Raw genomic sequence first — 22,893 nt, 5'->3', positions numbered from 1 at the left:
TACATGCTCCACAGGACATTTAAACTGAAAAAATAAAAGATATAAGATATATTAAGATTACACGCACCACAAAGCCACCCAAACAATTAAATCTATTTATCTATTTACATTATTTCTTTATGTCAAAATTATAGGAAAGACATGCTCTGGTTGTGTTATACTAGTTGAGAATCGTGACTACTATCACTGTTCAATGATTTGATGCAGATTTATGTCTGATCTGCACATATTCACTCAAGCTCTGGGATCAATCTGAGATCGTTATTTTGCAGGTACCAAATCAAGGAACATTTAACTAATAATATACAGATAATTGCATGATGACTGATATTCTTATATACAGGGATGCAAACAGGTAAGGGAGAAAAAAAAGAAAAAAAAAAGGTGAGAACATTGTGTGGGGCGGGGGCATGCTCACATGGATAAAAAAAAAAAAAAAAAAGATATTTGCAACATTTTACCAAAATCAAGATTGAAAACATTTGGTCAAAATCTCATGTTATAAAGAGTGCTACGCAGGCTACTTAGGACAATATTTGGCTTATTAGATGGCAATACTGAGCTGAAATGAAAACAGTTTGCCCTCTCTCTTCACCATTCCCACAGCTCAGACCTCACATACATAAAATATAACCCTTTATAGACATACCCCTATAAGTAACCCCCCCCCCCTTAAAAACACTTATACAAATCCCATAGGTGGCCTATTTTGATCTCAAAAAGGTGAGTTGTCACTGAAAGGTGAGGAGTTTGCATCTATGTGTATATTAAACTAATATTGTGCGTCATCTGCTTCAGTATAACCATGACTCATATGATTTAGTCTTCCTACATGGACAAGTACAGGAGGAGGAATATAATACACACTTTGCATATCTGACAGTGAGATTACCTTCTTAACGTACATAACCCATTTAAAGAGGACAAGATTGAGAACATCCTGATAACTCGCTATCACTACAGGTAGGCCAAAACCTCATCAGTCCTCCGTCTGAGACTTCGGTTTATCTGTTTAAATGGTAATTCAAAAGAGAAAAAGTAATTACGTTGTACTTTTACAGATGCAAGTTTATACTTTCTCGACTGGCTAATAATGTTGTACTTTGTAATGACATTCCATCAACAGATTTTATGGATGTTATTAATCTACGGTTACTATTTCTCTTTGAGCATCACCTGTTCTTGTTGTACATAGACATTTCATTTTACTGCATTATTTTTTATATATTATTATTAAAAATTTGCCAAATTATAAGTAAAAAACTATCAAGTCAATTTGTCAACTATGTATTTGCAAAATATGTATTATAGTGAACTAATTTGGATTTGTGTAGTTTTTACATTTTTTTCAGTTACAAACTATGGGCAAAATGGACCAAATGTGGCTTCATCTTCTTTCTCTTTCAGGTAAAACATGCAAAACATAAAAATAAATAAATAAAAAACATTACAAAAACATGCAAACAAAGAAATGACACCAAATGATTAGCATATTTTGCTGTTTTACATAATCATCCAACATTTCTCTTTAAAATTTCTTGTTTTAGACTTCTAAATGACCGGTGTTTTGTTTTTGCTCTATCCTCTGTGCTTCCGCGTTCGTCATTACGTCATGCATCAGGTCAGAGTTCACTCTTTCGCCATAAATCGATGTGTATGGCAGTCTGTCGGAAGCTAGTTATTTTAGTTTTTAAAGTTTTAAATATAGATATTTTTCTTACACAAATGCATCGCTTCACTTCAGAAGGCCTTTATTAACCCCTGCAGCCGTGTGGATATCTTTTATTATGGATGGTTGTACTTTTTTGGCTTCAAAATCTCATCCTCTTTTACTGTCATTATAAAGCTTGGAAGAGCCAGGACATTATTTATTAGAACTCAGATTGTGTTCGTCTGAAAGAAGAAAGTCATATACACCTAGGATGGCTTGAGGGTGAATAAATCATTTGGGTGAACTAACCCTTTAAGGATGTGAAAATAAGTTATAAATCATTTTATAAAGATTGACTTAAAGTGACAACCATTAGTTAATACTTAAAGTCTGTTTATGAAGTATTTACATAGACGTTTAATGTGGATGAGCTTAAAGGGAGCAGCAAAAAATTTTATTTAATAAATATTACATGAAATTTAAAAGGACAAGATTTTGCAAAATAAATAATCTAGGTCATGTATTAAGTTTATACATATTAAAATATGAACAACTATTGTTGACAATATCTATGAAATTATACTATTTTTCTTATTGATGTCACACTGAAGCTGTGTGATTTTCATAGTAGTCCACCCTTTAAGCTCACCTTACAATAATATGAAGTCTTTAAAAATTGCAGCATTGTAAAACCACAGACCATCATTAAACTGTAAATGAAGAGTTCAAAAACCGCCAAAAAAATATGAACTGACTGCAGTGCGTTATTCTCCACATATAGCACGTTCTGAACCATAAATCCGTTTTGTCAGAAAAGCCGGTATTGTCCACTGTCAAGGCATCGCGAGTTCACGTTTTACAGCAGAAACTGGCAAGCGCCCTTGTTGTTTGTGTACAGAAACCGATAAGTCCGTTTTAGCGAATCAGCGCGCAGTATTCAGGTCAGGTGACAAGGCTTCTAGTCACTTCAGAAAGACGCGCTAGCTGAGGGCAGTTTCGTCAAAGCGGACTAAGTGATTGAGGATTTATAATTTGGACTCCTGCAAGACCTTGTACACCATACACGTCTTACATGCTGAACCACTGGTTGTCCTTTTGCGTGTGTGTGCGTGCGTGTGCCGATCTGTGTGTGAGTGTGCGTTTGTGTGCACACGTGTGTTTGAGTGTGTTTTAAATGCAATTACAAAGCAATTACTTGGTTTTGTATAAATGAAATGTGGAGTTACCTGCTTTTGCTAAGAAACAAACTTATATATATATATATATATATATATATATATATATATATATATATATATATATATATATATATATATATATATATATATATATATATATAAAAAAAAAACAAAAAAAAAAAAACCACATACTTTCAATGAACTTTAATTTTGTAAGTTACCTGTATTTTTTTGGAGTTATTATTGCTTAAATCAAAACAACCCAACTGCAGTTTGATTGATATTACTTGGAATGCACAATAAAAAAATAAAAAAAATTAAAAAAAAAACGGTTTGTGAGAATAAATAAAAAGAGTTGTCTGTTTTTGCAAATGAACTATTTAAATGTATAATATTATGGATTTAAAAGTACAAGCCATTGACGTCTGTTGATCAACAGTCAACCCAATCAACCCAAGCAAACCCACCCCTCTCTTCATTGCTCCGCCTCCAAAACTCACACTCCAATCCTAACCACCCTAAGTCGGTCTCAAATAGGGCTGCAACAAATGATTATTTTGATAATCGATTAATCTACTGAATATTGGAACAATTAATCGACTAATCATCGATTTTTATACTGGTTAATCGGTATGCTTTGTTCGATTATTCCACTAGCAATTAGTTAAAATACTTAGTTATACTTTAATAATTAAAACAAGGAAATCACTTCAGCTTTTGAAAGTGTATTTTTAATGAATTTGTTAAAAATACTGTTAAAATGACGTATTGTGTTTTTATTAAGTCTGGGAATTGTAATAACTTTTTAATAAGAGTAAAAATATGAATATGTAATATTGTGCAAAAATTTCTGAAAAATGCTCCTCTCTAGATTTCTTCTTTTTTTTTTTTTCTCTTTTTACTATCGAGTTTATGGTCAGTGAATGGCTTTCCTGAGGTAAATGTAACATTTTGTGACATATTTGTTTGCAAGCTGTTTTATTGCAGTCTTTCTGCGGTTGAAAACTCTGATTAAGTGAGTACATTAGAGCTGGATTCATTTCAGTAAATTGTTCTGTATCTTTTAACATACTTTTTAATATTCATTCATGTTTATTTCATGCTGTAATAGCAGAAAAGAGGAAGAGATAATAGGTTCACGTGCCGCTTGACCTGAGGTGTTACAGCGATATGTCGCGCCACATTAAAGAGCGCCAAAACCACATGTATTGTTTGAATCCCGTAGTAAAATTGACAGAATTTAAAAGTTAAGACTTTGTTTTATATCAAAAGGAACCTGATGTGTCTTCTCTGTCGGCGCTGTCTGTGTCCTCTATGCTCTGCTATGTATCTTTCACTGCGTGAGAAAATGGACGAACAGGGAGTTTAATGAGAGTTGGTGGCCCTGCATGACAGCATTTTTTGTAGTTACGCTAAACGTTATGTTTTATGCTATGTTAAACTCCCACATTTTATGGGTTCCACTTCGTTTGCACTATGCACTCCGAAGCACCGTGTCTTCTTCTATTGGATTTGATCCGGGAGGGCTGCATTACAGTACTGCGCTACAGCGCCCCACTGGTCAAACCGCGTTATTGCAGGCCCTTCAAATAGGTCATATGAGATCAAAAGACTATTCGACAACAAAAATATTTGTCGACAATTTTCTTTATTGCCGACGTTGTCGATAATGTCGACTAATCGTTTCAGCCCTAGTCTCAAACCCCGGCCTCATCGCTGCTGGCAGGTGAGGCGAATGCACTACCAATGACGCTAAACACCTCATTCTCTAGCAGTGGTCAGTGTGCAGTAGTTTCACTGCAAAACTCACTGTTACACACGCAATGTGAGTGGATGTCTGTTTATCACAGCTGACGCACAAAATGCTTCACGAAAAATAAAGCGCAGTTGATGAACGAACAACAAGGAAGCACAAAAAAATGAATGTACATTACACAAGAGTAAATACAATGTGTTCGTTGTTAGTCGCAAACAGCACAGCAGCTCCAGACAATCAAACCCAGTGTTACTCACATGAGAAGCGGGATCAAAGCAGCCTCTGCGTCTGTTTTCAGGCCTTCCCGCTTAGCTCTCTCCAGCACTGGAAAGCTTTTCTAATATTAACGTGGGTCCTAAAGCACTTGCCCAGTCATAAACCTTTATTCCAGTGATATTCTTTTGAGCTCTTTTGTATTGTGACAACACAAAAGAGCTCAAAAGAAAATGCAACACGGTTAACATACTAGAACATGCAAAACAGTTAAAAATCGATTTATCGCCCAGGCCTACTGCATGGTCACCTTTAGAAGAGAATGCTGATCTTTGAAAATCCTAACAATGCAATAGGGTTTCAGTGCTAATTGCTTGAACCCCTAAAAAGCTAAAAACTACTGTATTCTCTCGACAGGACTCCTGTCACTAACTCTGTGTAAACCACATGAGTATGTTCTGATCCAAGAGTCAATGTCATGGGAAAACGCACAAGATTACTGCAGGAAAAACCATATTGACCTGGCCACAGTTCAAAGCGATGAGGACTGGACGAATCTGAGAGAAGTTGCAGTCGAAGAAGGGATTTATGGATATGCCTGGATTGGACTCTACGATGACATCAACAGCTGGCGATGGTCTTATCAGGATGAGAGTCTAGAGTTTAAGTCCTGGTTTCCTGGCCAGCCGGATAACTATGGTACGGGACAGGAGTGTGTCGCAATATATTCTGACGGATACTGGAGAGATTACAAGTGCGATAACACAAGATATTTTGTGTGTAGCGATGGTGAGAAACACTCTTTATTGATGCTCATTATTTCAGTGTATGCATTTACATTTATTTAGTTCGCAGATGCTTTTATCCAAAGTGACTTTCAAATGAGGGATATAGTATGCATGAATGCTTTAATTAGGGATGGGCCGATCCGACACTCTGATCCAAATCCGATATTATGCATATACTACTCTGTGTTATTGTTAAGCCCCACAAAAGGCACAAAAACATTATAAAGGGCCATAAAGTTCTCATGAACTATATTCTAAGTGTTCTGAAGCCATTCCATAGTTTAATGTGAGGTTTAGTTCATGTAAATGCTTCCCTCCGCCGCGGCTATCAGTCATTCTCCAGTCAGCATTTAAACTGACTGTCGCGTTCGGTTATGACAGTCAACGCGGTGAAACTCTCTCCAAGATGATTCAATTTTCCTATTATACTTGATCTGTAGATAAAGATCTATGGTTTTGTAAGCCAATACATTATTTACTTGGAAGCATATATAATATAATATAATATAATATAATATAATATAATAGGCCCATATGATTTACTTTAATGCTGTGAAAATTAATTATAATACAATACAATTCAATATAATGTAATATATAATATAATGCAGTCTGATTAAACCAACCATTTCAAATGTTTTTGCAAAATGTTATTGAAATTTAAACTGTACAATTATTGCAGTTTTCTAAAATAATTGCAATTAGATTATATAACCATGATGAGACAAATAAACAATAATCACGACAGCCCTGATATATTTTGAAAGGAAACGTAACTTGCAGTTAAGATGTTGATTCAAAAGGCAATTCAATGAAAGATTCGTCAGACTGATTCAAACCACTCAAGTGAGTGAAAATGAATCATTAAAAGGAGGAGTCATTCGTCTGTGAATCGGACTACACGTCAGTTGTGTTTGTTTTTAAATGTATGCAACAATTAATTAGAAGGATGTGTGCAATCATATTTAAACTGCAATTACATTCACAAATCGGGTAAATATGATTTTTAATGCAATGGCCCTGGAGATTAAGAGTCGTCGTTTTACAAATTTGTACGATTTATTGTTTTATCTAGTATAAATTATAATCTCTTATTACTTATATTACAATAAATTTACGTAAGTTAATCACACACTGACATTAGTTGAAACTCCAGTGGCTTCAACATACCATATAAGCCCATGTCATAATTAAAAATAATTTAATTATATTTTAAAAATTCTCAAAATAGACACATAAAACTTAAAATGGGAAATTAAAGAGATAGTTCACCCAAAAATAGAATTGTTGTCAATTACTGGCCATCAGGTCATTTCAAACCTGTGTTAACTTCTTTTGCTATACACAAAGCAAAAAAATTATACAGGCTTGTACACTAAAAAATATTTTGTGTAAGATTTACAATTTTCACTCTGAAATTGCTAGCAAATTTCACAAATAATTACAAAGAAATCTTGTAAAACACTTATTTACAACTTTGAACTATCCCTTTAAACTCCGATTTTATCCATGCTTGGTCCATGTAAACTATGGAAATATAATTTGAAAATTGATTTCTGGAAACAATGTCATGCTTTGATGTTTTGACTCTGTTTTTCACAGAAAGTGCCAATGCAACAGAGAAAATGGTTTTAATCAAAACAGAAAAGACATGGCTTGATGCTCAGAAGTACTGCAGACAGCATTACACAGACCTGGTTACCATTAGGAGTCAAGATGACAACAATAAGGTAGCTCGCATGACAAACTTTATTTGCGAACCCTGGATCGGACTGTACAGGGACAGTTGGAAGTGGTCAGATCAGGCCAGCTTCACTTCCTCAACTGAACTCGCCGTTCAGAAACTTAACTTGATGAACAAAGACTGTGCTACTGCAAATTATTATCGTACTATTGAGGATGGCTATTGCACTGCACTTCAATACTTCTACTGTAGCACAGGTAGGTCTGACCTGTACTGTTTTGTACAATTGTTCTTTTGTTGTTTGTTGACAAAACCTGAATAGGACAATATGACTTGATTTAATCAAGGGTTTCCCAAACTGGAGGTTCATGAGGGAACTGTGAAAAGCTAATAATTCATTAAATCATAAATGTAAAATTAAAATATTCATTTTAAAATAAAACAAGTGTTGTCAGAAACATCGATATTGCAATACGCATCAAAAACTGAGATTCCAATACTCATTTCCTGCAGTATCGATACACAGATTCCAGCTGTGTGTTCTCACTCTCTCTTCTCTCCGACAGTAAACTGACACACACCCGCCTCCTCTCACTCATAAAGCCGCCTCTCAAACAGCTCACAGCTACCAAATTGACTTCTTTTTAGTGGCTTACTGCACTTCAACTGTCAAATACACATAAAAGTACGTAAAAAAAAAAATGCCCATCTTGGCGAGTATTCAGGTAAATGCAGTCAGTTTTGGAAATAGTTGAGAAAGAAAACACATGTTGTGTAACAGTATATTGGATCTGTGAATAAGCTCTTAAAGTGACAGCAGCCTAATAAACCTGCTGATGTCTGTCATGTTAATCAAAATGCAAAAGACAAAGAGAAAAATCACACTCTGCTCTTGACTGAATAACTTTTGTAACTTTAAGCATTAATCTGTATTTTACTGAACTCTTCATAATATATGTTTTTTATTTGAATTGGTTCTTTAAGATTAGACATTTAGAGCTTCCAATAGATATATTTGCCCCACAAAAATAAGAAATATAAGCCGAGTTTCGGTTCATTTAGGCCTACAACATGCTCAAGTTCACAGCGCATCCTGATTGCTTTTGTTTTACAAAAGCACAACGTTTTGTTGTTATTGTGAGTATACACATAGTAGATAGACACTACAGACACAAATTTAACATTCAAATCTTATTAGTTAACAGTTAATGGTCAGTTAAGGGTCATGAAAATCAACCGAAATGAATATCCCTAATACACACCCAACTTAAAATCTCACAGGGGCTCTTCAATTAGCCTAAATATTTTTGGTCAAATGGGTTCAGCTGACAAGAAGTTTGGGAATCCCTGATCTACATATTCATAAAGTAAAATAAAGTACAGGGGTGGCTAATGTCAGTCCTGGAGAGCCACAGTTCAGCTGCAACCCTAATCAAACACATCTGATTAAGCTAATCAAGGCCTGAAGGGCTGCTAGAAAGCTATTGGCAGGTGAGCTTTTATCAGGGTTGCAGCTAAAATCTGCAGGACTGAGGCTCTCCAGGACCGGAATTCGCCACCCCTGATAGTAAAACAAAGCAAAGTAAGATATAACGTGTGCTTGTCCTGCAGTCAAGAGGAAGCAGCAGGTGATCCGAGTGCAGGTGAAAGCCAGTGAGAATGCAGACGACGCTACACTGAGTGCACTCGTCTTACGCAAGGTGGATTTTATAATACTCATCTGACTAAAATTAATTGTGAAATGTATTAAAATTCAATTCTCACCCAACTCAAGATCATTCTGTGCTGGCTGTATGATTTTCATGAATGTATTACAGTAGTGAGAGTCTCATGAGGATCATCACGCATGTGCAACAAGACTTTATTCAAACATTACACTGGATTCCTTTTGCCACATTTGTTTTTAGTGATGAATGTGTTCAGATTTGGAAACCGCTCTCATGAAAAACAATCCATGGTGAAACAATCGCTAAATCCTCATGCATGATGAACCTACGGGAGTTTGTAATGAAAACCATTGTGGATGTGACAGCAGAAAACATCAGGTTTAACTTGCAGTTTGAATGAAATAGGATTTAAGAAAATCATTTTAGAGCATTTGTTCAATGAGTTGGTCAGTCATTCTTCACGTAATGACAAAATGTTATGCTTTGTGTTTTGAGATTCACCAGTTTTCTGCACAAGATTTATAAAGTGTAAGAGATCATTTTGAGGATAAACTTGTTTAATCAAAGCCTGTTTTTGTGGTTTAGTTACAGCAGACGCTGGGCGATCAGGACGTCACACTGACATGGAAGAAACAACCGAACGGAAAAGTCTTCCAGAAGAAAAAGACTGTGCGAAAAAGTAGTAATGCCAGTACTCCAGTTTGCTCACGTTCTTTCATGTAGTGAAATTTATCAAATTAATGCTTCATTTCATTCTTAGCTACAGATATCTGAATTAAACTAGATTAAATCACAACTTACAAGTAATTAGTCAAAAATATTTCCATATATTAATTTTGCATTTGTTCATTTAGCAGACAGATATGTACACCTGAATGAGCTAACAAATGTAAACACCTTTTAGCACAGTAAAATCTTCATGAAGAATAAATAAAGGCCTAAAAAACTTCCTGCATACACGAGGAAAAAGAGCAGGTGTGTTTCTTTTTTAGTTTCCGCGCTCATATATTTTTATGAATTCAATTGTAATAAGCAAAAGTTGTTTTATTCCACGTTTCTTCAAGAAGGTGAGTGAAGAGAATTTGTTTGTATCATCATAAAAGATCACGGTTTTCAAATAACCTCAATTAAAGTCCCTGTAAAGTCATATTAAAGTATGTGTTCTGAGTTTGTCACACCACAGAAAAATGTGTTATTAACCACCCAGCCAAATTTGAATTATTAAAAAAAAAAAAAAAAAAAAAAAAAAAAGCCAAATAAATAAGTTATCAAAATCGTGAAAAAATAAGCAGTATTCTCTGCTCTCAAACGCTGGGGGCGTGTCCGCTGTCTGAGCTGAAAACACACCCACTCGTGAGAGCTGCCGTCTCTCAACTAATGAGTCAATTAATGATGCATATAAGCAAAAGAATCATGTTAGAGGGTTGCAAAATTAAGTAGTGTTACTGTGGACTACCTACTAATTATAACATAAGCACACAAGGCAACTTACCCTCATTGGTGGGCACGTACTGCCGACTGTTGTCAACAGATGTCTGCGCCGCGAGATGGGAGGATGAAGGCTGGGACGGGAGAGACTCTGTCCGGCCCCATATCATCGGTTGTCGGTGGGACGGGAGGATGAAGGCCAAGGCGGGAGGTGTAAAATGATCACTGCAGAGACAAAATTAATCCACCCCTTCATCATATCATTGTTTTTAGGAAATTTAAAGGAACACTCTGATTAGACCGTTAGCATCTCGTTAAAAAATGACCAAAGAGTTTCAATATTTTTCCTATTTAAAACTTGACTCTTCTGTAGTTACATCATGTACTAAGACCGACGGAAAATGAAAAGTTGTGATTTTCTAGGCCGATATGGCTAGGAACTATACTCTCATTCTGGCGTAATAATCAAGGAAATTTGCTGTCGTACCATGGCTGCAGCAGGCGCAATGATATTATATCGCAGCGCGATATAAACAAACTAGAGGTCGACCAATAAATATCGGCCCGATATATCGGGCCGATATTTGTCTTTTTTTAATATATCGGCATCGGCCGATATCCGTGTTTAGTAGCGCCGATTTAAAGCCAGGCACGTCCGCGGGCAGCCCTGTGTTATTGGTGTGGTGGAATGTGCTGCTGCCGCATGTGAATTGAAACTTTTGGAAGATTCAACAACAGTCCTGGGAGATAAAGGTAGCCTAAGGCTTAAATTCTGATATTTCAAAGTCCTATGGCCATATATTTACTATATATTACTAGTAAACTATGAAGTGTTGCTTCACTTAGTGAAAGAAACAACGGATAGCATAGAACCGTGGGGAACTGGCATAATGCTACAGCTGGTTGAAGGTTCGCTTACTTGTAGTTAACTTTAAGGACTGTAGTCCAACACTACCAGCAGCTTGCTTGCTAACATATTAGCCCCAATGTTATAAGTTCTGTTTTATTTTTCCTGTATCGGAGTCGGAGAATTTCACTCTGTGCTTGTGGTGGAGAAGGCGGCAGCTCTCACAAACACTGCAGCGTGATTGAGGGCTACGTTACTCCGACAAATATTGGCAATATTAAGAGGATTTGGCATTTCCAATTAATGTAAGCCTGTTACATTCTTCTATTATTATTACTATTAGGTAAGCTACTTTTATTATTAAATTAATATTATAATAAATTTGCCCCGCAATAATTTCACAGCGCATCACCGCATAACTGACATGCTGTGAGGATAATAAAAGATTAGGCTATCAGCTCCTCTTTGAAAATGTTTTAAACATTTTTTAGGTCTATTATACAATGAATTAGACCTATAATTAAAATTATTAACAGTCTATATTATTTCCTAACACTACAGTCATAAATGAAAATTAAGAGCAGCTTTAGGCTACTTCAAGCACCAACTTAAAAAAAACAAAAAACAAGCTGTTTAACACGAAATACTATTCTTCTCATTTGTTTCACTATATGTACGGGCAACAAGAGAAATAATGGAATAAATTAAGACAGTTATATACCGTTATCAGCATATTATGTTGAAATTCGTGTCTGAGAGAAAATGCAGCGTCAGGCAGCTCCGTCACTTTTAATTTCACTTTGAATACTGACCGAGGTTAAGCTTTTACCGGCATAACTTTTCCGCAAAGTTTGCACGTTGCTTCTTGTGTGATATCCATTGGCTCCCCTTCTTGGTTGAACCCCCGCGGTCGCACAGTTATTACCCTCATTAAACCTGTCTAACGTTAACCGTCAAGAATGTCAGAAATCACTAAGAGTTTAGCACTGTCCTTGCATACAAGGCTGTGCAACATGACAAAGTTTTTAATTGATTTTTTATTTATAAAGTTGTATTTATTTTATTTAAATGTATATTTAAGTTTACATTTATGTTCCAACAAACTTGAAAAATTCAGCTTGATAAATGCTCTAAAGCTTTTATGTAAATCAAGTCAGTGTTCAATAAATGATGTTAAGTTTAGAAATGTTGTGCATCCACTTATTATTAGTGTGACATTTTAGCATGCAAATGAAGGGGAAAACTTCAAGATATCGGCCCTAAAAATCGGCAGCACATATCGGCCACCGGCTGACCCTGACCTCTAAACATCGGCATCGGTTATAGAAAAACCCATATCGGTCGATCTCTAAAACAAACCAGACTAGAATTGAACGGCAGCTTCTCATTCTCTATCTAACGCCCCGTTGGCAGTCAAGTCTTTTAATTCAGTAGAAAAATCTCTCCTCTTCATAACATAAGGATCACGTCCAACACATGTTGTGATTTTCTGTTTATACCTTTCTAAACCAGCACAGTATGACATGCGGCACGCGTCATAATGGGAAAAAAATGCCCACCGGGGGGAAAAAAATCCAACCGTCTCCATTGACTCTGTATAGCGTGAGGCTGCCTCCTTTTCATTTCTGACTTATAACAAAAAAACAGAACAATGTCTAAAAGCTGACAAGGTGTACAGAAAACAAGCTAAAAAAACCCAGAACCAAAAACCCAGAAGTTTTTATAAGCTGTCAACCCAAAAAACGAGTGTTTAAGGACTAAAAAGTAGATATAGGCGATTGAGACAGAGCGCGACATGTCATATTACTATGAGAACTACGCCCACTGGTGGGGAACGTAATCGGTGACAGGAAATATAATATATAAAACTGACATTTGGATATTTGACTTAACAGTGACAAAATGTTTACTGCACGCGTAGGCTTACTGAGGCATACTGAGTGTCAGGATCCCAAAATTTACCCATTCTTCCTGCTGATGCTTCACGTCTTATTGCCCGTATCCACTTTTGTCTCCTTAAAGGCTGGCTTTTACGGTTCGGTAGCTTATAAAAACTTATTTCTGTTTTTTTTTTTTAGCTTGTTTGCTGTACACCTTGTCACAGCAGCTTTAAGGCATTGTTCTGTTTTTTGTTATAAGTCAGAAATGACAAGGAGGCAGCCTCACGCTATACAGTCAATGGAGACTGTTGGTTTGTCCCCCCGGTGGGCGTGGTTTTCAGATTATGACGCGTGTCGCTCTGTCTCCATTCTAAATTTTCACTTCTCGCTGTCCACCTGAATTTCGCGCGTTACCAGAACCACGTGACTGCAAACAACCTATTGCGAATTCTTCTCTCATCATAATTCTAATTTTTTTCTTGCAACTGCAAGTTTACATTTTGAAATATTTCTGAGATATAAACTCGCAAAAGTCCAATTCTGAGAAAAAAAATTCTGCTCACAATTTTAACTTTTTTCGAGTTTATAAGCCAGAATTGCAAGCTGTAAACTTCTTCCATAGCTGTGAATTTAGTCAACATATTAGTACACTAGTATACAGCAGAACTAAAATCTAACACACATAAGCCACTTCATACATGTGATATGTTAAAGAGCTTCATTCATGTGGATTTATTTTACCAGCTCTTAATTAGCATTTCGAAGCGTCAGCGTTTTGGGTGAATAGATCTTCATTTGTGTGCCAAAGATCAACAAAAGTCTCATAAGTTTGGAAAGACATGATGATGAGCTTCATATTCAAAGAGCTGAGCAAAGTATCAACAACGTATGGCGCATTAAAAATCATTTTGACTTCACTCACTCAACAGGCCTATTTACGATATAAATCAATGGGTTTGACTATATATCAACTTTAAAAGTTAAACCTTCCCAAGTGACGCTAAAATCAAACAGATATTTCACAAAATCAGACATATTTTGAACAGAAAAGGACGAAAACTCACCAAGAACTCTTCATAAACCATAACTGATTTCGTTACCTCAACTCTCCATGTTCACAGAAGAGGTTTCATGGCGTTTGGTTCGTCATGATATACCCGATTACAGATCAATGTATGTTCAGTCAGTTTTTATTAGCTAATTTCCACTGTTAATTTCTAACGCTCGATGAACCTTTCTCCCGCTCAACAGAACTACTGACTGAACTGGAAATTTCCGCTTCAGTGGGCGGAGTGATTTAATTACAGCGCTTAATCTGATTGGTGTGTGAACATCCGCGTTATCATATTTATTTGCTGATTGGTCTTTTTTTTTTACGGCACGTATTTAAAAGTTGTTGTTTTTTTTTTTTAAATAATGTTTGCATTTATCTTATTTTGCTATTTATTTTCTCTATTTATTGTCATTATTTCTTTGGCCTTAAAAAAAGATATGTGACTTTCACCTCTCATTTGCATGCACTTTTTTAGGCTTTCACCGCCTTTGTATTACACTTAAAAATTGTTTGCAAAATATTTTTATGAAGCAACAGGAAATATAGTGAAATCATCTATTATTTAGGGAAAAATAAGTTCAACATAAACAGGCTTTTTTTATTTGACAAAGTACATGTTTTGTAATTTCATATAGTTATTTTTTCCATGTTTATACATTTATGATTTCATATTTGAAACATGCATCTTTCAGCATTAATATAGCACGAACTGATGCAGTATGTTCAATCAACACAGCACTAGAGAAATAATTGAGCTTTCATTGAGAGCAAATGTTTATTTTGATGTTTGGAAGAGACAGAGAGCACGAACACACGGGAAGAACAGAATGGACAGAACGTGAGAGCGTATGTGTACTTTTTATGATAACGGGATGAGAAAGAGTAAGAAACATTGCTGAATTTGAATGTCTGTTTGAACGGTGGGGAACTTTGGCAGAACTCAGAAGGACAGGCTCTGTTCCAAACCCTAGTGCGCTTCCCTGTTGTGCTGTTTTGTACAACATACACAATATTCAGACAACACGCAGATATTTGAGTGACTGAGTTTATAATCGTATAAATCCCTACACTTGAGCACGCTTTGATCATTAATGAAAGAGAAGTTGCACTAGTCTTTGTTTCCTTATTGTGACGTATATCCGAGTGAAACTGCTTCGCAAACAAGAACAAATGTAGGGCGGGGCTTGATTTTGTCTGTGGGGAATTGATTGGATGGTTGTGGTTTGCTATTGGTGGATCTCATGTGAGTGACAAATTAAAGGGTTTAAAGGGTTAGTTTACCCAAAAATAAAAATTCTGTCATTAATTACTCACCCTCATGTCATTCCACACACGTAAGACCTTCGTTCATCTTCAGAACACAAATTAAGATATTTTTGATCAAATCCGAGAGGTTTTTTATCTCCAATAGAAAGCAATGAAATTACCACTTTCAAGGTCCAGAAAAGTAGTAAAGACATCGTTAAAATAGTCGACGTGACTGCAGTGGTTCAACCTTAATGTAATGAAGAGATGAGAATACTTTTTGTGTGTAAAAACAAAACAAAAGTAATGACTTTATTCAGCAATTTGAACTGTTGTCATACACAGTTGACGTAGTGAACTGCAGGCTTCCATGTCAGAACGCTGACTCAGAACCGCCCCTGATGTGGAATAGCATATTTTTGTCAATAAAATAATAAATACTTTTCCAGATCAAGTAATAACACTGTGAAAGTTAGGCTCCCTCATACAGTATATAAAAGAAAACAGTAGTTGTGGGGGTGAATTTAAATAGAAATATCTTGATTTGCAGCTGTTTTATCTCACTTTAATGCTTTTAAGTCATTTTGAGGCCCCTGGTTGGTTTTGTATGTCACGCTGCTTGATGTGTCGTGTCAGCTACCCATCATTACTTTTCTTTCATTATGCATAAGCATTATCAAGCGTTCACCCGTATGGTTGTGCAGGAGCACAGTGTGGAGACGCCTCGTGCAGAGACCGGCCATACTGACCATCCGTGATGTGGGAATGGACAGTAAGACACTCACATTCACACTGACAGACAGTAAGATGTTTTATTTTACATTAGCACAGATAGCACAACTTTGGTTTTGCAAAACCATGACAACACACATGCATTTACACAGTTGTATTTTTAAAGAATAAAAAAAGATGTTGAAATAAAATTGTTTCATTCTCAAAATTACACACGGAAAAGCATAGAAATTGCTATAGTTTATCTGAAAATAGTAAAACAATCATAAACAAAATCAGTTTTTTGAAACATGACAAAAAAAAAAAAATCACTGATCATTTTTCATCACATTCACTGATTCACTAATAGACAGATTAAATGAAGCGTTCATAAAAATAAATGACAATCTCAGACCTGAAAGGACAGCTGTAGAAGTGATGTTAGAGGATAGAAGTGAAGCATATGAACATGTTTCCATCCGTCTTGGATAATGATGCTTATGTGAAACGTTCTATAGAGATTAAGTAGAAATTACTTGCTACTAAAGGCTGATTTATACGTCTGCGTCGAGTGTATGCCGTAGCTACGGCGTGGGCTGTTTGTACCACACGTAGCCTGACGTGCACCTCTTCAAAAATGTAACAACGTGTCAATTCTACGCGGACCGCAAGCGCTGTGATTGGTCTGCTAGAACCCCTCCCTCAGGTCAAAAAACTGGCGCGGGGCAATAGGAGAAGAGCGAGCGTTTTCAACTTCCATAGGAATGAAAAACGCTCTGTTTCAGGGGACACATGCAGTCATACTGCAACAAAAGTCGTTACCTATTTGCCGCTTCTATTTGTAAGCTTCTCTGACAACGTACATGACAAACTGCTTCTTCTTCGGCTTTTGCCTTGATACTCAACATGACCGCGGACACTGTCTACTTGTGGTCTGCATGCACGTCGACGCTGACAACGACGCAGAAGTATAAATGAAAGCAGACGCATAGCCTACGGAGCAGAGGCTCCAGCGTAGGTCCGACGCAGAAGTATAAATCAGCCTTAACTTTCACTTTTCAACCGTACTGTAGCCTACCTAAACCACTCTTCATCCCCACTGTACCATGAACTATAGGTTGGTGGCTGGCAGATCTCACGACCTTGGGGTGGTTCGTTAGTTTGTGTCTCATAGTGAACAGGCAAACACTGGTTACCATCAACATCACAAGCTACAACCACATAGCGCTCTTTCTTTTCTACAGAATAAACTTCACACTTTCCTCTCTTGCTTCGAACAATGTACACTGTGAACGTTTCCCTGCTGATGCACAAGTTGTCGCTGATGTCGCTGTATATGATGCCTCGTCCATTGCAGATTCCTTTAACTCTACTTTCGTCGTCTTTTTCGAGGAAGGACTGAAGAGGTCTGCCACAAAGATCCTTGTTTCCTATGTAATCTGTCCAAGCATCTAGAGAGTTTGTGTCGAATTTATATGAGAGAATATGTTTGTTTTTAAACTTATAATAACCGTTGTTATTCCATTCCTGGCAGGGACTTGCATCAGTCAACATCAGAGTGAGGAGGAGTACGAGGAGAACCGCCGAGCTCATCCTGAGAACAAGAGAGCGACAGACACTTCACAATGAGTTGAAATGGGCTAGTTAATAATAAATATTAATGTGGCAATAATTTACTGCAAAATAGGAGTAGGTCTAATCAGTTTCCCCAATTAATCTGCTTCATCTTGTTTACTGACAGCCTGAGTTTACTGATGTATTATAGTGTGTGTGCATACAAAGTAAGTGTATTTCTTAGCGCTTATTGAAATATGACTTGTTTTATGCCACGATTCAGATGCATCTAGCACCATTGTGCCATACATCTGTTCTATCTCTCTGCATTATCTAATTCTGCATTCCTGTTATTGTTTCTTTAATGTTCATTATAGTTGCAAGCAATACAGGCAACTTACAGTGAATTATGCCAGTTTTACATGTTAATTCGTGTCAAGGTATTCCTTCTGTAAGCAAAACGTAGTGAGACTATGATAAATCTTTTGAACTTTAGCTTGATGATGATGATTTTGACAAGCACAGTCTGTGCTGAATTTGTGGCAGATCAGATTTTAAAAACTTAAAAATAGGACTTTTTCAACTAAATTTAAAATGGAAGAGTCCATTTGGTTCAAAAGTTATTAGCTAAAACAGCTATTAGTTTAATGGTTAATTGTGCTTACACATTGCCAGGGTTTGACTGCTAAACATAACATTTCTGTGCAATAATTACAAAGAACAAACCTTTTGCTGCACATTATTATCCGAAACAATTTTCCATATAGCATTCGTCAGAATATTCACACACTTTCTGAAATCAATTTGAAAGATCTTCACATCAGGATTAATATCTTGATGTAAAGAATCCTCAGGTCGTAACAGATTAAAATTATTTGATTAAAGACAGTAGATGCATTATAAAGATGATCTTCAGTATCTGAACTATATTATTTATTTTTGTACAGTATATGGATTTACCTGTGCGTCGTTCTTGAGCTCGTGGAAATGAAAGAGTCTGTTGAGTCTGAGCTGGAGTTCAGAGAGTGTCTGAAATGCTCAGTTGACTGATTTATATTGGGTGGAAAAGAAGGAAGAATGAAAATGAACCCATTTCTAGGAAATGCTTCACAAACACGTTTCTTGCAATTAAGCAAAACTTAGTGGATGTTTTTGCATCTTTGTGATTCTGCCTTGAGGAAATTCAGTAACAATTTACAATAAGATTCCATTTGTTAACATGAACTAACAATGATAAATACTTCTAAAGCATTTATTAATCTTAATGTTAATTTCAACATTTACTAATATATTAAAATGAAAAGTTGTGTGTGTCAATGTTGATGTCACGATCACCAGTGAGAGTGAGAGTGTCACTGTTTCTGCCACTGGCTCATCCTTACTATTACTGTGTCTGTCAACTTAAATTCAATAAAAGCTGCAGATGGATCCTCACTCCGTTGATCCAATCATTACAGTTGAAGGGTCCTGAGATAAAACAATGAACAGTTGTATTTGTATTCACTAACATTATTAAAGATTAAATTAAAAAAGTCACAAATGTATTGCTCATTGTTTTGTTTTTTTGGTTTATTTATCCTTTATTTATCAGGAATAATACCATTTAGATAAAAATATCTTAACAGGGAGGTTCACATTGTTACGTCCTATGTTATTATTTGTTTTGGGTATGGTATTTTGTTTGTTTGTTCTCTTCCCTCTTCTTTTTTTTTTTTCTGTGTCTTTACTTTCGTTTCAGCAGGGTGAACTTTTTTTGAACGCACTTCTGCGTCATCTTAACAAGACAATCGAGGAGGAGTAGATTGTGCAAGCTGCGCCCTTTGTTTAACGTTAGTTTATTTATTTATTTTTGGTTTATCACCATATTGTATATTGTGTCTATGTATCTGAATCATTTGAATGGACTGATAAAGGGAGCTGTAAAGTATTTTTGTTGAAGTACAATGTTGTTTTGACCATAATAATGTACCAAATCTAACTTGTATAAATATTACAGTAGAATAGAAAAATATCAAACTCCGAGCCTCCTGTATCCATTCTGTGACGTCAAACAACTTCCCTGTGCAAAGGATCATGGGGGCCCGAAGTGTCCATCAGTTGTACCCTTTGAAATCCTTCATTCTGAAGGACCCTTTGAAGTGGCCAGTTTTGAGCACTTCGGTTTGGAACGACCCTTCAATATGGCGGCCATGATTATTTTCACTCCGAAGTGCCCTTCAGAGGGCGATATTTCAGGTTGTTTTTCCAGTATGCGTTCAGTGTTAATGTCGCACCCTTGTTTTCCCTAGATTTAAAAAAAAACAACATAAAAATAAAAAAATTACAAACTCATAATAATGTAGATGGTTTTAAAGTGGCTGTATGTGCACATTACATTGGCATTAGCTTAGTTAACTAAATGCTAACCTCATTTAGTCAAAGTGTATGAATACAAAAGTAAACACACGTATCATCAAGCAAGTCATGATCACCAAGACTCTTGACCATGGGTCACTTTGGATTAAAGCACCTGCTATCTGACTTGTGAAAACAATATGCATTAAACAGGCATGGCTGTCAAGCACCTCCAGCTCCTCAGAAGGTACGGGTGGTTGTTTGATGCTGTGAGTGACTCAGAGTTACTATTTTTATGCTTTCACATGTCTGCGGGATGCATGTGTCTTGTGTTGGACATGTTAACCATCCTAAAATGTCTTATTTTCTCTGACATACACCATTACGCATCCATTCATCAGATCTCAGAGTTGCTTCAAAACAAGTGAACCAGTCATGTTCAAATATTCATTAGTGACACCTGCAAATTACCTGCAGATTCAGCAGATGTGGTTCTTATGCTCATATGAATCTGTGCATTACAGCAATTTATTTTCAATAGGTCGTTTGCACATGACGTCATTGCTGCAGCGTGAAATGCAGCTGGAGGGCAGGGAGTGATATTTCTATATAGGAATCCTATCACAAACTCAAAATTCCTATGTTTTGCGTCGTTTATGGTTGCTCAAATCTATCAAACCAAGAAACCACAAGGAGCTTTTATTGTTTACGTAACTTATATCGTGTTTTAACTTTAAAAGTTGTCACATTTTATAGCGTTTTGCGTCCGCTGTTACTGAAATCACCTGCTTACCTTTTTTTGTTTTTGACTTGGTTAAATATTCACACTCTTCATTGTATCGTTTGCAGGAAAGAGAAGATATTTTATCATGATAATTTGGTGTTTTTACTTAAATTTTGTAGAATTCTGTTCACAACGTTGATCTGGTTACCGTGTCACGCGCTGCTGCTCCAGCCGTCATGTGGTAGAAAAATAAATAAATAAAAATAAGTGTGTTCAACAAGCTGACAGAAGTCAATCCATTTCTTTGTTGGAAGGGTGTAAATGTAACTGTAGTTTTTAATGTTGTCTTTGTAAATATTCACTTTCCCATATGGCCACGGAGGAGAATCGGAGGGTCACATTCAGCGGACAGACACCCTTTATTACAGTCTATGACAGACACCGACACACTGTATTTTTTTGTATTTATTTCAACAAATGACAACCAAAATTAAACCCATAGAAGCTTGTGAACAGTTTTGAAGTGGCTGCGTGCAAGTTATGCTCATTCGCAAGCCGAGTGAGAGTCATTCTTGCGAATGTAATGTTAATTATTAAACCAAACAAAATACAACACTTTCAAAAACACTCTGCTATGTGATTTTATTGGGTGATAGGCAGTGGGTTCAGTCAGTGACATTATTAGATTTGCTAAATGGCGTCTTCCCGTCACCACCTCAACCTGTTTCCTTTAGTGTGTTTTTACACGTAGAAAAGGTGAAAATTGTATTACAGTCCAGTTTTTTTCCTTGAACGATGATATTAGCTCCTGTTGCAATTCTCGATTCAGCATAAATGACCTACAATGCCAACATTTTTCACAATCATGACAGAAAATCAAAATACTGCCCTAAACTCACTAGCAGAAAGGCAGCGCGATATAAACAAACCAGACTAGACCTGAACGCGGCGTGACGGCAGCTTCACATTCTCTATATCTACCGTCTCGATGGCACTCAAGTATTTCAATTCAGTAGAAAAATCGCTCCAATTCATAACATAAGGATCACGTCCAACATATGTTGTGATTTTCTGTTTATACCTTTATAAACCAGCAGAGTATGGACTTTTCTCCATCTCTTCCATTCTAATTTTCACTGCTTGCCCTCCACCCGAACTTCGCGTGTCACCAGAACCACGTGATTGCAAACAAGCTATTGGTTTAGTGTCCGCACAATTCTGTGTCAGTGTTGGAGTCGGAGCCGGTGCTTACATACTCCAAGTTCACTGTTTGCATAGGTTTGCCTGCTTGCATTATTAATGTATTAAAACTAATAATTAATTTATTAATTAATTCATAGTTTCATTTATGTGATGTCAAATAACATGATTTTTCAATAATATACAGAAAATATTTTTTCTTTTGCATTAATCAAAGAAACAACCAACAGATTATCGATTATTAAAATAGCCAATAAAACAATTATACCATATTCTCTTGGAGTACCACGCAAATACCATAAAAGCATCATAAAATAAATGGTAGTCATTCAGTGTCATGCACAGTATTTAATAAAGTACTTTGGTATTGAGTCAATTCAAATTTATTTGTATTGCACTTTTCAGAAAACATAGGTGTGCTGGCTGGACACCCAAAGCATCTTTACAGAAAGTCGATGTTTATAATATCTTAATCCACTCTTTTATCAGCTGAACCTCTTTGACCTAAAATATTTACTTGAAGTACCCCCTGAGATTTTTTGTTAATATTTCAACAGTTGAACAGCATGTGTACAGAGTTATGCCAACTAGTCGTCAGTTTGACTTCCCTCAGGTTGTGCTCAAATATAAGTCATCTAAATGGAAGTCGAATATCAGAAAAAGGGAAGTTCAGAAGGTTTTCCACTGAAGGGAAGTGTCCCAAACGAGAAGGGAAAGTGATGATTGTGCCTTGAAGTTTCAAAATGATCAAATCTTGTGTTAACGTTCAGTGTCAAATACATGCTGACATTACATTTACTGCTGTAAATTTGCCTCTTTAAGTAAAAGAGGGAAGCTGATAACAATGCTTCAAAAACATTTGAAAGACATCCATTTAACTCAGCTACACGGTGCATGATTTAGACGCATTAACAACTGACATTTGCATGTTTATTTCAGAAACTTTTTTTTTTTTACACATTAGGTTATAGGCGGAGGG

Source organism: Ctenopharyngodon idella, chromosome 7 (genome assembly GCF_019924925.1).
Source record: "Ctenopharyngodon idella isolate HZGC_01 chromosome 7, HZGC01, whole genome shotgun sequence".
Classification (NCBI taxonomy): Eukaryota; Metazoa; Chordata; class Actinopteri; order Cypriniformes; family Xenocyprididae; genus Ctenopharyngodon; species Ctenopharyngodon idella.
Note: the sequence above shows the minus strand (reverse complement) of the source record.